This window comes from Dermacentor albipictus, chromosome 6 (genome assembly GCF_038994185.2).
Source record: "Dermacentor albipictus isolate Rhodes 1998 colony chromosome 6, USDA_Dalb.pri_finalv2, whole genome shotgun sequence".
Classification (NCBI taxonomy): Eukaryota; Metazoa; Arthropoda; class Arachnida; order Ixodida; family Ixodidae; genus Dermacentor; species Dermacentor albipictus.
The window spans coordinates 1,199,358-1,217,406 of record NC_091826.1 but is presented as its reverse complement, the minus strand read 5'-3'; the positions used below and the strand labels follow the sequence as shown (position 1 = coordinate 1,217,406).

Genomic DNA, 18,049 nt, shown 5'->3' with positions numbered 1-18,049 from the left:
AGTTACTAAGCAAGGCAATATGATCAGCGAAGCGCAAGTTACTAAGGTATTCTCCATTTACTCTTATCCCCAGTTCTTCCCAATCCAGGTCTCTGAATACCTCCTGTAAACACGCTGTGAATAGCATTGGAGAGATGTATCTCCCTGCCTGACGCCTTTCTTTATTGGGATTTTGTTGCTTTCTTTATGGAGGACTACGGTGGCTGTGGAGCCGCTATAGATATCTTTCAGTATTTTTACATACGGCTAATCTACACCGTGATTCCGCAATGCCTCCATGACTGCTGAGGTTCTGACTGAATCAAATGCTTTCTCATAATCAATGAAAGCTATATATAAGGCTTGGTTATATTCCGCACATTTCTCTATCACCTGATTGATAGCGTGAATATGGTCTATTGTTGAGTGGCCTTTACGGAATCCTGCCTGGTCCTTTGGTTGATGGAAGTCTAAGGTGTTCCTGATTCTGTTTGCGATTACCTTAGTAAATAGTTTGTATGCACTTAACAGTAAGCTAATCGGTCTATAATTTTTCAAGTCTTTGGCGTCCCCTTTCTTATGGATTAGGGTTATGTTAGCGTTCTTCCAAGATTCCGGTACGCTCGAGGTCATGAGGCATGGTGTATACAGGGTGGCCAGTTTTTCTGGAACAATCTGCCCTCTGTCCTTCAAGAAATCTTCTGTTACCTGATCCTCCCCAACTGCCTTCCCCCTTTGCATAGCTCCCAAGGCTGTCTTTACTTCTTCCCACGTTACTTGTGGGATTTCAAGTTCCTCTGGACTATTCTCTCTTCCATTATTGTTGTGGGTGCTGCTGGTACTGTATAAATCTCTACAGAACTTCTCAGCCACTTGAACTATCTCGTCCATATTAGTAATGATATTGCCGGCTTTGTCTCTTAATGCATACATCTGATTCTTGCCAATCCCTAGTTTCTTCACTGCTTTTAGGCTTCCTCCGTTCCTGAAAGCATGTTCAGTTCTATCCATATTATACTTCTTTATGTCAGCTGTCTTACGCTTGTTGATTAACTTAAAAAGTTCTGCCAGTTCTATTCTAGCTGTAGGGTTAGAGGCTTTCATACATTGGCGTTTCTTGATCAGATCTTTCGTATCCTGCGATAGCTTACTGGTATCCTGTCTGACGGCGTTACCACTGACTTCAAATGCACATTCCTTAATGATGCCCATGAGATTGTCGTTCATTGCTTCAACACTAAGGTCCTCTTCCTGAGTTAAAGCCGAATATCTGTTCTGTAGCTTGATCTGGAATTCCTCTATTTTCCCTCTTACCGCTAACTAATCGATCGGCTTCATATGTACCAGTTTCTTTCATTCCCTTCTCAGGTCTAGGCTAATTCGAGTTCTTACCATCCTATGGTCACTGCAGCGCACCTTGCCGAGCATGTCCACATCTTGTATGATGCCAGGGTTAGCGCAAAGTATAAAGTCTGTCATTTCTAGTCTCGCCATTCGGGCTTCTCCACGTCCACTTTCGTCTATCCCGTTTGCGGAAGAAGGTATTCATTATCCGCATATCCACATATTATTCTGTTCTGCAAAGTCTACTAATAACTCTCCCCTGCTATTCCTAGTGCCTATGCCATATTCCCCCACCGACTTGTCTCCAGCCTGCGTCGTGCCTATTTTGGCATTGAAGTCGCCCATCAGTATAGTGTATTTTGTTTTGACTTTACCCATCGCCGCTCGACGTCTTCATAGAAGCTTCTGACTTCCTGGTCATCATGACTGGATGTAGGGGCGTAGACCTGTATGACCTTCAATTTGTACCTCTTATTAAGTTTCACAACAATACCTGCCATCCTCTCGTTAATGCTATAGAATTACTGTATGTTACCAGCTATATCCTTATTAATCAGGAATCCGACTCCTAGTTCTCGTCTCTCCGCTAAGCCCCGGTAGCACAGGACGTGCCCGCTTTTTAGCACTGTATCCTTCATTTGTCCTCCTAACTTCACTGAACCCTATTATATCCCATTTACTGCCCTCTAATTTCTCCAATAGCACTGCTAGACTCACCTCACTAGATAATGTTCTAGCATTAAACATTGCCAGGTTCAGATTCCAATGGCAGCCTGTCCGGATCCAGGGATTCCTAGCACCCTCTGCTGCATTGCAAGTCTGACCGCCGCCTTGGTCAGATGCTCCGCAGCCACTGGGGACTGAGGGCAATTTCTTTGAGGAGATCATTTCATTAGGGAGGTTGTGGCCGAATACTGCACCAGGGAGGCCAATTCCTGTTCTGGTCAGGGAGTGTCTTCGTTCAAGCTTAGTGGGCCTTCCTAATTTGGTTGTACCTTGATTAGTATAGCCCCACTCGCTCTCGGCATCTTTTTCTAGTGTCAGGCGCCACTCCAAGCCTGCAGATGTAGTGCACTGGAGGATGTCATACGCAGATGCACCATGGTTTTAAAAAAAAGGACAGAAAAAGAAATTAAATTAATCAAATTAAATTAAATTAATTTAATTGGGACTGCCCCCAAGTCTGCCATTTACACATCTGCTCCAAAGCACCGATAAAAACGATAATTAATGAATTTTTATTTATTATTCTTCTGAAGCTCACATTATTAGCAGCAAAGTATGTCCTCCTTGCCTGAGAATTAATCTGCAAAATTGCCACATTTGCTGCGCTCATTACTTTCTTATAAAAAATTTGTATGGTCTAAAAAAGCACCCTGTATGTATCACCCATCTTGTTTAATCTCAAATTTTGTTTCTGAAATGCTCATATTCTCCCAGCTCTTAAGGATCAGTAAATGAAATGAAGTTAAATGAATATGGGTTGATCCCAAAGGAAGCGTTGCATTCTAACGCAGTATGTCAAAGTCCTAGCTGGTATGAGGGAAGAAGGGAACAACTGACATGCTGTCACATTTATAAACAATTTGATGCATATGAAAGCATTCTTGCTTTGTGATGTGATCCATTCTAAATACCGTGGTAAGGTTCGTAGGTCTCATTTTTGCATCTGTGTCCTAGTGTTCACACATTTTTTCCCTGCATCCATGGCCTAAAAGAAACTGGTGTGCACGCTTGTTTGATGTCGTTTGAGATGTCGTCAGACATCTCAAAGAGCTATGCTCTGTTTCAGTAGCCCCTTGCAGCACTGTGGAAGCTACAGGCATCTTCGAGCAATCATAACGCAAACACATCTTTAAAGTGTCCTCCACGCCCTGTCATCTGTTAGTGATGACTGCTGCAGTGCAGGTGGGTGGCAGCATCTATGAACAATGGGACTATGCACCGAGATCAACTGTTGAGATAGCAGCAGCAGAACATTCACTCTATATCTGCCCTGACACCGAAAAGGCATATGTCTTCACAATATTTTGAGATGCAAAGAAGGAGGGTTGCCGACATGGTGGAAGCAGAGGATTCAGAAGGAGCACTCGGCCAGCGTGTTGCCCTAGGGAGCCTACTATGTCACACTAAAGCCCCTGGGAAAAAAAGTAAAGTAGTTCCAAATGCGCCCCTTCACTTCTACCACCTCTCCTAGAAGCTGATGCAGCATCTCTGTGGTGTCTACAAGGAAACTATCGATGCAAGAGCCATGAGCATGGACGGGCTCGACTGGCGTGCACTCGCTGTCGCAGGTGGATATTCAAAATGGCGCCTGATTGACCGTCTGAAAACATAGTGCGTCACATTTAAAAACCTGTGATTTCACTTCAGTGCCACCGGGCTTTCCCAGATGTCCATTGCCAGTGCAGTGGCGCTGCCTTCAGGAGTGTCAACACTGAGTACATCTGCATGCAAGCGCACTGCCGTCCGGCCCTGCTTGCGTGCGAGAATGGTTTTTGCTGGTACAAGCATTTTGCTGACTTTAAACCTCCCCATTTAAATCTCCTGAGAAAAAAATGATTCTTTTTCAAGGGCTTTATGTCATGCATCTGAACACACTGCAAGCACTTCTGTATATTGACCACTTGACTACCGCATATTTTTAAACTTTCAGACACTACAAAAATCACGCCACTTGCTTCTACGTACATTCCATAGTCGTACGCAATGTTACTTCTTTGCATTTTTCCTTCTCTCTAGTCTCTCTCGAACTGCATTGCACTGCTCCAAACCACACTGCCCTGGTGTATCTTAGCGGCAAATTGCACAAGGCCATCTTTCCTTATGCAAAAAAGAAGTGAGACGTGCAGACAGGACACAAGAGTAGAAGAGTGGACAACACGAACGCCGCCGTTCGTGTTGTCCATTCTTCTACTCTTGTGTCCTGTCTGCATGCCTCACTTCTTCATTGCATAATGAATCCTTACCAACTAGCTCAGCTTTCTGTCGTTCTAAGCCACCTTTCCGGCCAAGGGCCATGCACCACGGGCTTCGCACCTCAACTAACTTTACTTGCAGTCTACATACTGACAAAAATGGCACTGCTTTAGTTTTTTTCAGGGGCTCTATGTCACACGGGATACTGGCACCATCTCTTGATACCTCTCGTAACATCCACTTGCACACGATGCACTCGTTGAGATCTGTAAGTGCCGCTGTTTTCTTAATTGGTGTTCAGGCATGTTTGCCGCACTCTTTCTGCACTGTTCGAAGCATTTTCAATGCTGACTTGTTCGTTCCTTTAGCGTAAAAGAGCAGCTTAGAAGAACACAACACAAGCAAGCCTGCGGACGCCATTTTTGTGAAGGACAATCCAGGAGGGAGTCCTCAGCAGTGTTTGTGGCTGTGCCGACTACATGCATGAATTTAGCCTATATCAATGCAATTATTTGTTTGTACTTTTGAAATGTAAATTGTCTCTATCGCAACGTTGCATTTCTTTCTTTGCACATCTTCACTTGATCAAGTGGAAAACACTATTTTCAGTATTCCAGAGCCTCAGTACATATATTATTAAAAATGAAGCAATATGACGCAAAAATGTGCAGCTGCAACCTCCAGAGGAGCTTCCAAGTAATCAATTAAACACCTGCCAACATTACCACTTGTCAAGGCCAATTGGTCAAGCAATGAATTCCATACGATGGCATCACATCTAGCTGCGCAAGTATCTGTGTTCGCAGGTCTTATAGACTTGGCTCTGCTGCGAGCCACTACTGAAACAGAGCATAGTTGGAATTGGCATGAGAGAGGTATGCTTTTGCCCTTATGGTTAGAGCATCAGGCTGTTGGGCAAGAAAACCAATCTTAAGCTTCATCATCGGACATATATTTTTTGTTAATGAAAAAGCCTGAAACAAGACTGCCTACTACCCAACCCACCTACCTACCTAGGTGCCTAGTATGAGACAAGGAATCCTTTTAGTTGAAAAAGTGTCTTGTTCTTTGACTGAGTGTATCGTGGCCTTTAAACAAAGATCCCTGAAAGATTTTGACAGCACAAAAAATGCATAAGGAGTATGAAAATACTGCAAAATTTAGGCACCATACACTGAGAAAATTTGCAGTACAGCCCATGTGGCAGATAGAGCAAGAAAAAAAAGTTAAGTGCTGATAGTATTGCATGACCGAAGTATATGTTGTGCCCACATGTGCCTGGCTGCACAGTGGCTTCCATTGATACGCTTAATTTACTGTTAGCATGCTCTTCAGCACACGTGTCTGTGGGCAGGAATTTTTATTGTGCTGGGGAGCTCTTGCTAAGGAACCTCGGGGAAATGGCCACATGCTACAAGCTTCTATGCACCCTTGTAGTATTTCACCCCAATAAAACAGTCCAAGCCTGTGTGTCCACTCGAATCATTATAGGCCTAACTGCTATTAAAATATTTGGAATTGGGCATAATTGGTTCTTCAGTTGCAGTTGAATGTCATTGGGGGTCCAGTTGGTGCTAAGTTAGAGTTAGGCGCAATTGTGTGCTTGCTGTGGTGAGTTTCATGCATGCTTCACTGTGTATCGCTTCAGCAGATGCCTTTAGCAAAAGGGCCACTGCTCAGACTGCAGTGATGAATTTGCAAAAGGCTCACCCTTTGAGGGACGGTAAAAAAAGGGCACGACACACCTCCACATTGTAGAGAAGGCTCCGAAGTCGGATCGCTAACAGACATGGGTTTATTAACCCAAGATACAGCACAGTATAACAGACTGATCAAGTATGCGTGCCTGCTGCGCTTGGGAAAACCAGCTAGCGGCCCACCAAGCACGAATACAAGAAGTCGTGGGAGGAAAGGTCGCAAGTAACGACCTCGTTGTGAACCTGTGAGCACCTGCCAGAGCAATGAAACACTCAGCAGAAGAGAGTTCGGGTAGAGAGGGCACCCGGGGGCCGCCACTCGGGAAGCCAATCAGGCCATGTCCTGGTGAAGTATGCTCATGTAGAGGGAGAAACACAGTTTGTGCGGGAAATGAGCTCCGGCACACTAGCGGTGTTCACCATGTTGCCACTGGGGTGGCAGTTCCCAGAGATTGAGCTAAGCACAACGTGCAAGCTGGGGGACGAAGCGCAGGAAGGCACCTCAATCCCCACAATGTGCAACAGAAGGTGTGGGTAGATTCTGTGAATGCGATCATGTTACATGCTCAGGTACACCTCTCTCTCTCATACAGCTATCGCAGTGCGAAGAGTGGCATGCAGGAAATGCTTCCGTCACTAAGGCATGGGCTGTGTGAAACAAGCTGCAGTGTTTTTGTGTGTTTCATATCCTGTTGCAGTGCTTTTATGTTCGTGAGTGAATGAATAAAATTCTTATCAAGTATGTAAAAAAAGGAAGGGGAGAGCATGTTTCTGTTGTCATTCAAAGGAAGCTTCCTAGGCGAAATTTTGTTTGCTACAGTTCACTTCTTATTCGACCTTGATGGGACAGGCAAAATTTATCTATTTACTGGCAGGTCAAATTAAAGAGAGATAAAAAAACATGCTAACACACTGCTCCTTCAGTGAACAAAATTTGCTTAATCGTCACATACCACTGAATCTAACGTGCACCCAGTTTTATGGCTTTAAAGTAGAAAGCTGAAGTGGAAATAACATTAGAGCTAAGCAAAGCTTAAATGTAATACATATGCAATCTTCTAATGAAAAAAAATAAAGCATGCCTAATGAGAGCAGCATTCCGGGCAAGTTGGTAATCCATTGCTTAAATGATATTGCGCGACATAAAAACGACACGGACGTGAGAGATGGTGTGTCGTCTTCTCTCACATCCATGTCGTTTTTATGTCGCGCAATATCATTTAAGCAAAGCATGCCTCCAGTTCTGGTAATCGTAGAATTAAACCATCAAACTTGAAGTTCACAGAGTTTAAGTTTATTTACACTTAATGCCCATTGTTGTCACTCATGGACAGCATTTTATTGCTGTCTGTGGGCCACAAGTTGTCCTTTATCCAGCCTATTGCACATTTGATATTTTTTATTGATCAACTAAGTTGTAACACTCACAAATTAGATGTTGGCCCTCGCCTAGCCTAATCACTTTGCTAGTTCATCCTGCAACGAATGCGATTCTCTAGAATGCTGAAAACACCGCACAAATTTGTTACTGCTAGCTTAGCAGGAATAACTTTGCTTTTTTATTTTTCATTTAACGGCATTTTCTAACCAAAACTGAAAGTGGCGCGTTATGTGAAAACTTATCACTGTCTTCTGACTGCAATGGCAGTAGTGCTGGCTATGATGGTACGCTGTTTTATACAGTTGTCACAAATGCAAAAAAACAAGGTTACAGTTTCATATCAGATGACATTGCAATGCGTAGGCAATTTGTGGACCAATTTTCATGGAAGAAAGGAGCATTAGAAATGGGTAAATAGAGCTATTATTCATTATGACCTGCCGTTTTCACTTGAACATTTTGCTTGAGCAGGCCAAGAATAGGCATTTTCAGCTGGAGATGCTATGTCTTCAATGCATTCACTGTCTCCTAGCACCTAACTTCAAGACAGACACTGCAGCCATTGGGGTCATTAGTGGGGTCACGAACTGAGTCGTGGCAAGTTAAGTTCGCATGAGGGCCAACTCGAGGGTTCAAAGATAAACACAAGTCCTGACCCGCTGACCAGGACTTTCAGTCGCAATGTAATTAACCAATAAATTAAATTAGCCAAAGTCAAATTAACCAAAGTTCACTGTGTTAGGCTATGAACTTGGATTATACAATTTTGCCAAACAGCATGGTTTAGCTTTACAACATATTTTCAGTTTGCAATAGTCTCGCGCACCAGCTTGACCTGGTGATTCATGGGGAAGTTACAGCAGAATAGTAATGAAGGCCAAGTTGTTGGAGCTCGTAGTAGCCATCAAACATTACCTGTTTGGATGCATATTTAAGTTACTCATGGCATAGGCTTTCCACAAAGTTCTGTCAGTGTTGTCATCATTGCTGTTGCAGAGAATGATGCTTGAAGATATCACGTTATAGAAGCCTCGTAGGAAAAGTGGCATAGCACACTCTGATGATTGGCTGGAACAAGGGGTGCACAACAGTGTACAGGGCCACTTCTCGGTATTATGAATTGATGTGCCTTATTTAGTGCAGTCTTAGTTGTCACTCCTATTAACCTCTTGCGTCTGCCACTACCTTCTCATAGCCTTATAGATCTTTTCTTTGGGTGAGTTGTGAAAGGGCTATGAAAAAAGCTTTGTATAATTTCCCATGCTTCAGTGGAATTGCTCTTTACTGCATAAGTGCAGGTAAAACACGAGTGAAAATGGATTAATTGTTTTCTACAACAGTTTAAACCCAAAAGTTCTGAAAATATGTTTTTACCAAAAAAATATCCCTGCAGGTGTCTGGTAGGGACGAAAATTGGCTGTGCGGCTCCACTTCATCATCTGGACTTTGCACCTGGGCTTCACTTCCTGGAAGAAGTAAATGATGCCACAAAGCCTGAAACATAAAATGCTAGTAGCAGGAAGCGTTTTGCCCAATTAAGTTATTTATACCTCCTCGATCAGAGGTGGGAAGAAAGGCTGTGCCACAATCCTGTACCTATATCCCTTCCCTCTCCCCCCAAAGTCATTTTTTGAAGCCATGCTTTTTTTTTATAAAGGTTTCAGGACCATGTAATTGTACAATGTTGCCTTGCACAAATTTGAAAGCTCGTGCTGCAATTTAGTTTTTAAATGAAAAGAAAGCTGAGCTTGCTGTACTGTTAGTTTATGTGGAAGGGCAAGGAAGGTCTCTAGACTACCTTTCTGTGCTTTACTTTAAACAACAACAACAAAAAAACTTACTTGCTTTCTTAGTTTTTAGCCCACATATGTACCTTTAGTTTCACTGACCTATTAATTTCATTGGTGGAGGTGTTGCGACTAAATTAGTCTCCTTTCAGTTTCTTTTCCATTTACACGGTTCGATGTTATTTTGCTAGACAATGAATTTTTGCATATGCTTAGTTTTTGTTGCATCCATCTACGGTTTTGGCATAGTTAAGGGAATAGACAGGTGTAAGCAGCTTTGTTCCAATGGGCTCAGTCATAGTTCCTCCTGTTTTCTTATCTGGGAATGGTGTGTTTTAGGGCAAACATTTAAAAGAAAGCTGGTGTAAGATAGACAACTCACTTTTGCTGATTGTTTTTTTTTTAATCAGAGGTCCTTTTTAACGAGGCTCGGCAAGTGTTTTGTTATGAAGCTCTAGCCATCACTTTTGTAACTGTTCTGCATGAATAAAAAATGTTGCAATGTTTTTCTAGTGTGCTGTTCAAGACATTTTAGTTGTTGCTTAGTTAGTTTGGTTTTTCACACAATCTTGTCTGTATTTAGACAAATGACCGAACATCAATTCCTTCATAAAACCATTTGGTGCACATACTTTCTTTTTACTTTTCCAAAAAAAGTAAAGGCAACAATATATTGATTCCGTCAATGCTGTTGTCTGCGTTCCTTGTCTTGAACACCTGACAACTTAAGAACTTTATTCAAGTTCTTAAGTTGTCATTTGATAACTGGGTCCCCATTTCAGATAAGTCTGTGGTGCTTCCCTTTGAGCATAAATATAATAGCAGTTCGCATGAACGACAGTTCTGAGTGACAGTGATATACAGTATAACCTTTCATACGTTTCGGAAAAAACTGGGAAAGACGTACGATCCGAAGTAACTAGCAAATGGCACTCAACTATTATTGACATCTACATAATGCTAAGCATCGCGGGGATCGCTGCGGCACGAGACATCAACGCACGCCAAGCTGGTAGAGCTCCGGCGGCCCGAAACGTATATCATTGTTTTCTAATTGTGTGGTGTTTTAAGGGGCCAACGGGAAACCGAAACGAAATTGAGCTGGTGGATGATGCCGGATGCCGCCGAAGTGAAACGTGATGCCCAGCGTGTTTGGATTGCCACCTACTAAACGTTTCCAATACACTACCAATGGCACTACTACTCGTGCTGTTATAACAGATAGGTGTAGATGCTTGTCGCAATAGGTTTGGCAGCAATAGCTGTGGATGTGGTTTGCGACGATCTGGGCGGAGATTTGCTCATACCAGAATAAACTGCGTGCCATCGTTTTCACGTGAGACGGGTGACTATATACTGTTCTCGATCACGTGCCTCGTGCCTTTTCTTGTTCACATAGGATCTAGCGGCTGGAAAATGTATACGATCACAGTCTGCAACAAGGAACGGTGGCGTGTTTCGGTAATTGCCTATCAAAAGGGTGCACTATGCTTCCGACGGCGCCACACCCACTGAACACACATTGGTCTATTAGCTGTCTACAAGACGTCTTGAAAATCATTATAAACATTTACAACACATCTTCAAGACTTCTTGGCAAGATATTTAAGACGAAGACATTTTACCAAAACTTTGTCGGATGTCTTAAAACGTGTTGTAGCCATCGTGAAGACCGTCTAATGCACCACCAAAATAAGGGATGTAAGACGTTTTGCAAGACATCTTGTAGCCGTTTTGAAAACAGATGTTTCGTAGCTGTTTTGGAAACTGCTATGTCTTGCAAGACGTCTCATAGCAGTTTTAAAAATGGCCGTAAGAAATTTTGCGAGAAGTGTAGCTGTCCTAAAAATGTTTTCCCAACAGACTAAACAAACTTGACAAGCAAGGTACGATACCTTCGAGTCAATATCTGTGTAACATAGCCCTATATTTTAGTAAAGCAATTTGTTGAGTGACAGGTCACTTAAGGCCCCGAGCTAACGAACATACAAGTCATTCAAAATCTTCAAGAAGTGGCAGTTAGGCTGCTAAACACGAGGTCGCGGGATCGAATCCTGGCCATGGCGGCCGCATTTCGATGGGGGCGAAATGCAAAAACACCCGTGTACTTAGATTTAGGTGCACGTTAAATAACCCCAGGTGGTCGAAATTTCCGGAGTTCTCCACTACGGCGTGCCTCATAATCAGAAAGTGGTTTTGGCACGTAAAGCCCCATAATTTTTAAAGAAGTGGCAGCACTTCTGGTCAGGCATATTTAACATTCATTGCAAGTATCAGCACCTTAACAATCCATCAAAAAGTACCACTTGTTCATTGGGCTAGGGTGTACTTGCAAAAGTTACAGCAAGACCTACAAACCTGTCAATTTACAGTGGGAACACCATTGCCAGGGGAAGCACTAGCACAAAGGTGACATTTTAAGTAGTCTCTTGACAGTAAAATTCAGTCATAACATAGCTATCCAATTTCGGTTTCCTTCCAGATCAACTGTCCAACGAAATGATGCCGAGATTCAGCGATCTGGCTAGAAATGGCATACACTGCACATATGTGATGGTCTCGCAAAACCCAACATCATTTTCCTTGTCAACATTGTTCGGGATTTGCGAATGGAATAATATGAGACTTCAGCAACACTATCACAGAAGTTTTTCTTCCATGGATGTTTGGCACACACATGAATTTAGGAACACAATACATCCTTCCACAATAGCATTAATTAAAAAAAATTGAATGGCTCCTGACAGGCTAAATGTATAAAACAATGGGAATGCTCCTAATCCTTGCAATATTGAAAAGTTTGGCTGCACCAACAGAACCAATGCCTACGGCCCATTTCTTACAACCCACCATAGCACCAATGAAATATTGTCAAGGCCACAAAGGTGACAACACATGTTAAAGCCTCACTTAACATTAAGGGTGATTAATCACACAAATGAAGCACTGAAGTGGCCAAAGGTTTCAAAGAATTTTTGATAAATCAGATCAGTAACACCACTACATAAGCAAAACGTTTCTAATGCACTATCTAAAGATTTGCTTTGTGATTGTTATCACATTGGTCACTTCATGATTCAGGGAGCTGGCTTAGGCAGTTCCAAAGGCTGATGCACCTGCAGACAATGTAGTTTGTTCGTTATGTTGCTTGAGCTCAGATTTGTCACCTGTAATTAGAAGGTAAGACAAGATATTAACAAACACATGTTGCACTGCGTTGTAACGAAACGGAACATGACGATTATTGGATGTAACTAAGTGAAATCCCAGTTGAAATCTCTGTGGATATCCACGTTTTAAAACCTTCTTTCAACAGAGTAAAATTATCCTGGCAATAGATTTGCCGAACATGACTTGTTTTCGAAACAAGAAATGCCTGACCTTTGCAGACTCGATCGCATTCCGTGGGGTATGGTACACATTCGGTGCCAAAATTTTTAGGTAATTGCGTTGAATACGCCGTCGAACACTATTCCTTCTCACCTGCACGTATCTGTACATAAGCAGAGCCTGAGTATCACCATCGCAATTTCTCCAACTGCGGCACCGCTCAGGCTAGTGCAGCTAGGCATGATGTCGGAGATTGTGCCGATGCAATCTCGGAAACCACGGCTCCTTGTGTGGCCTGTGCTGCTCGAACACGACAAACGTTGGCATCGCAGCATGCAACCTACTCAAACGCGCTACCATTTCGCAATGCTAGAGGCAAGCCAATTGAAAGTGTAAGTGAAAGACTATCACATTGAAACAGAAGGCAGCTATCGTAAATGCAATCATGTCATATGCTAAGAAGTTGTGTGTTGAGGAACGCTGAAATTTCTTTTGCTGCCTTCTGTTCAGCGCATGTGGCCATGTAGTGGTTCTACTGGCCGCAAGGCCGTAAAATTTGTGCACTTCATTACGCTTGCAATGCAGTGAACTGCAGTAATGAATATAGGCTCCCCTTCAACAGGGTTATGAAGAGATTTGATAGCATGTGACTGATAAGAGCTCCCACTCATTTGTACGGAAGCTTTGTTTGCAAACACTAAGTGCTAGAAATTCAACCTAGGCATCTTGTGTATGCATACAGGATAATGCCATTGCTGCGATTCACCCTCTTTGTGTAGTGGGATAGGAAGCACCAAGGATACTGGCATGAAATTAAGATTCTTGGCGATAACGAAAGTTTTATCCAAGGCCAATATCATGGTTAGAGGCTGCCACGTCCTCCGCAAACACGTCGCCAGCGACATTTTTTATTTTCGCATCATACACATGCTGCTTCAAGCACTTTTCTAAAATGCATCTTTTGTTCAGGTAAACGTAGGCACAGTTTGCACATGGTTTACCTATACCACGCCGGAAAAACATTTTACAGCATGTCCTTCACACGCTTTCAGAAACCTCCATATCGCGCATGTGATCACTCTGCCATCAAGCTATGTTCGCCATAGTAATGGGCTGTGCGTGCTCAGTCCATGATTCATTGGTGGTGCATTACGCATTCATACATCATACTGGCGATGTGGCCTTGGTGAGAGAGGTGTTTGTTTACCTAGTACGCACTCATCGCACGGCAGCTGTATCATGGTGCACTCAGCAAACTGAAACTTCCTGGCTTGTTATCAGCTGCTTTGCTGTGTCACATTTATCTGTTTGTACTCATAACGCAGCGGACTTGTAGCTGGGCCATTTTACTAGCTGAACGACTTTAGTGTGAAAGTGAAATTGCTGAATGGGCTATTAGCATTCCACGTGACTCTATTGCCGTGAATCTCTTTGTGCCTTTCTGTGGCTCGCTTTACTGCTCCGGACAAGCTGTATTTTTTTGAGTGCACTGGTTTTCTCAGTGTGGCCATGGATGGTAGTAATTTGTTTTTGAGTAGTTGCAGCCATCGGTTATCTTAGAGAAGAATAGCAATGGTGCGTTCCGGTACTCTGGAACCATTTCTGATGTGTAGGAATAGTGTCTGGCCGACAACCATTCAAAATTTTTGTTGACTATGCAAAATAAGCTACAAAGCTCTTGGCCATTCCCACCAGTGCATAGAAAGCAGCATAATAATGTAAAGATTTTAAGCAGTGATATGCCTAGCCCCTTGCGCATGTCCATGTTTAGTCTCAATTTAATTGAGTGTACTGTTACTGGCAAGCTAAATCTACCACTAAGTAGCTTGAGTTTATCATTGAGGCAACGATGCCAGGAGAATGTAGGTACGTCATTGTGGCCTCGATAATGAAGTTGGACTTAGAGAACACTCAGATGGAACGTCCTGTTGTGTGTACTTTTGTTGTTTGCTCCATTAAATAATTAAATTGATAAGTGTGCCCTGGATGTGCAGCATATGCATTTCTGTCATTATCTTTTTTGTACTTCATTATGGGGGCCGCAATGACATATTTACCTTCTCGCATATTCACCTCAATGGTAAGCTCAACCTACTTAGCGGCAGATTTAGCTTGCCGCTAACAGCACGCACAATCGAGACGAAAAGTGGACATGCACAATGGGCCAATCATATCACTGCTTCAAACCATCGCATTATTAAGTTCCTTTCTATGTGCATTGGTGGTAATGGTCAAGAGCTTTGTAGCTGATGTTGTACCAGTCAACAATAATTTTGAATGGTTATCAGCTGAACACTATTCCTACGCATCAGAAACGGTTCCAGAGTATCGGCGTGCACCATTGCTATTCTTCTCGATGAAGACAACTGACGCACGCGACCACTCACGAACAAATTACTACCATCCGCGGCCATACTGAGTAAACCGGTGCACTCGAAAAAATACGGCTTGTTCGGAGCAGTAAAGCGAGCCACATAAAGGCACAAAGAGACTCACGGCAATTGAGACACATGGAATGCTAATAGCTAATCAAGCAATTTCACTTTCGTACTAAAGTCCTGCAGCTAGTAAAATGGTCGAGCTTGAAGTCCGCTGTGTTACGAGCACACACAGATAAATGCAACACAGCAAAGCAGCTGATAAGAAGTGAGGGGGTAAGTTTCAGTTTGCCGAGTGCACCAGGACACAGCTGCCGTGCCGAACGCATGAAGTGCACGTCGTTGGTTGACGATGACCTCTCCCACCAAGGCCACGTCACCAGTAGTAAGTACGAATGCATGACGCACCTCCAACACATAATAGAACGAGCACGTACTACTAGGCCTGACAGAATTTCATCCTAAACCACGCCAAATGCATTATTATGGCACAAAGACCTTAATGGCGGAACAGTCATACACAAGGCAGGTTGCGAACGTAGTTCCCGCGCCTACTAGGGCGCCCCTCGCGGCGGCGAGCGCGGAACCGGCAGGATACGACCGGCCCGCTTGCGTTCGGAAAGCCTGTATGTGGACTGTTTCGCGGGTAGCTGTTGCCTTTTCTGAGCAATGCCGAAGTGCAACCCGAGCTGTTGAGTAGTGGGCTGCAACAGCACGTACACCAACTCACTAGGAACAAAGTTTTACAGGTTTCCAAGCCGACCGTATGAAGCAGAACGACGTCAACACTGGATAGCGCTCGTCAGACGGCATAAGCTGTTTCATGTTCCGGCGTCATGTCAAGTGCGTTATAACGCTGAATTCTTTGCTTTTACAGCAATGATGGCAGCAACGGGACACCTGCAGTCAGTGGCGTAGCTAATTAAGTCGTCTGGCACCCGCGGGGCCCATAGGTCTTCTGTCCCCTCCCCCCCTCCCCCGGGTTTATGCGAGAAAGGTGAGGTTATCAACAATCCCGCGGGTCTCCAGACGTATATGACACCCCCACACAGGCCCCTTGGACCCGGCCCCCCCCCCCCCCCCCCCCCGTTGCTACGCCACTGCCTGCAGTGCGTACCAGGATATGCAGCAAAGTAGTTTGTTCCCACACTGTACTGCAGTAAAGCTGTGGAACTCTTTCCCAATCCTCTCCTATTCAAACAGCGCTATGGCTTGCTGAGAGATTTGAGGAGGGGTTGCAGCCGGCTGAGCTGGCATACGCCCTTCTGCGCCCAGCATATTATCAACGAAGGGGCAGTTGAGATAACCAAAATTTTTGACAACGTGGTGTATTGGAACCTCCTTTGCACGCACTGAAAAAATCGCAACATAAGAGCGTCGCACTTCCAGTAACTTGGGCGAAAATATTTTCCCAGCGTAGTCTAACACAACTGGTAAGTTCATCCCCTTTTTTCTGTGTTTGGGGAGAGCAACGTTAGAATACCTCTGGTAGGTCTTGCGAGTCGTTCGTACGCTCCACGTTCCTGGATGAGATGTTTTGGATTCGTATTTGCCGTCCTGTATGTACAGGGAAACTACCGCGGCGTCCTTGCACTTCCCTGCGATGCCAGCACGGCAATCGCAGCTCCCCGCTAGGATTTGTCTGCTGTCGCCGATCTTCAAGAATCAATGTCGCCTATAATTTCATGCGTCCACACCGTAGATAACGAAGTAACTTACGCTGAGCTTCACGCATCTCGCTGGTGCATTATTTTTCGTTTGCGGAACCTAGCAGTCACTTCCGATTAGTGCGAGTTCAACACTTCCCTCACGTCGTAGACGTGCCCCACTTCAAATAGACGACTTCCTTTTCACGAAAAAAGCTATGAAGATCTTGTAATTCCCGAAACCCTGTTAAAATTAATATCGGCACGCTGTTTAGCGCCATCGCTACCGTTTGCCAGGACGCCAAACATGCAGCGCAGGCTGCTGACGCCGTGAGTTATCCTACCACATTCGCGCAACTATTCGTCAGATGGCGCTAGGGGTCGGAAAGACAGGGCGCCGCCTATGCACTTGCAACCTGCCCAGAGGGAAATCTGGCGCCACCGTCTATGGGAGTTTCCTAAGGGTCGCTGTGTCATCATGAGAATGATGGTATATGTAGTACACTATAGTATATGTGTATGCGAGGCTTGTGTTGGCTGGTGTTGTAAGAGGCTTCGTCTAACATGTGGATATGGCTACACAAATGATGCATTCTTGAACTAAAATCTTCATAAAATGTTTCCATTCACGCATATTACATCTTCTAGTGAAGTTGACTCACTTACAATGCATAACCAAGTGAAGAAAAGAACAGACGACAAACTCTTCCAAAGTGAGCATGAATCTTGTCATCTGTTCTCCAACTTTAGCGGCCCGCTGGTACTTTTTGCGTTTCATATAATTGTACATGCAATAACAAGTTCTCATAGGTAAACAAAACATGTTTTTCTGTAATAATAAAGCTAAAACAGCTGTTTACATGCGGTTTTAGTAGAAAATTAATCATTCTGACGGACGGAACAGTGCTTGCCTGGCTCTCCGAGAACGATGCCAATCCGAAGTCGAAATATATTGGCATTCCCACGCATACCGCAGCACAGCAGGGCCAGATTTCCCTCTAGGTAATATAGTGAGAAACTGTATATTCATACAGGTATGCACGACATGGAGATTTTTTCCTTCATAATGCGCGAGCACGTACTGGCACGTGGTACTGGATTAGATTAGCTCAGTGACTCTACAGCTCATTTAGCCTTATGAATGGCAGATGTCACGACACTCTTCGCATTAGGTGGTAGCGACCGCCACCTGGCGCCAACCACAACTCATCTTCACAGTAGCCTCAGATATTGCGCGGCGCTGCTCATCCTGGAGAAGCTTTAATGGAATGTAGCAGATTTGAGCAATTGTAGCAGCAAAACCACCACTGTGTGTGTTGTCATTCTACATGACACATTCTTAACTGAACCAAATTTTTAAATTGTCTGTGGCACAGGTAGCACAATACTAACCCTTGTACTACAATACTCGTTGAGGCCCTTTCCAGCAAGGAGCTATCCTTGCGTAGAGATGGAAATTTTGTGCAGTCGGCGCACACGTGATGCGTCTCAAATTCTGCTATATATTTGGTCATTTTCTTCAAAATAACACACTGTTGTAAGTCCGCGCTTGTGTGTCCTCTTATTTGTCCTCATCCTGTGCGTAAAA

The 18,049-nt window shown here is 43.9% G+C and overlaps 1 protein-coding gene across 3 annotated transcripts in view; it reads left to right on the top strand.

The window, feature by feature from the left end:
• LOC139060739 (stromal membrane-associated protein 1) overlaps nt 1-9,613 on the top strand; it is a 208,475-nt gene extending 198,862 nt beyond the window's left edge. For all 3 annotated transcript variants that reach the window (XM_070539806.1, XM_070539805.1, XM_070539804.1), the window contains exon 11: nt 8,714-9,613. The gene's annotated coding sequence lies outside the window, so the exon portion shown is untranslated. The remainder of the gene's footprint in view (nt 1-8,713) is intronic.
• The last annotated feature ends 8,436 nt before the right edge of the window (nt 9,614-18,049 follow it).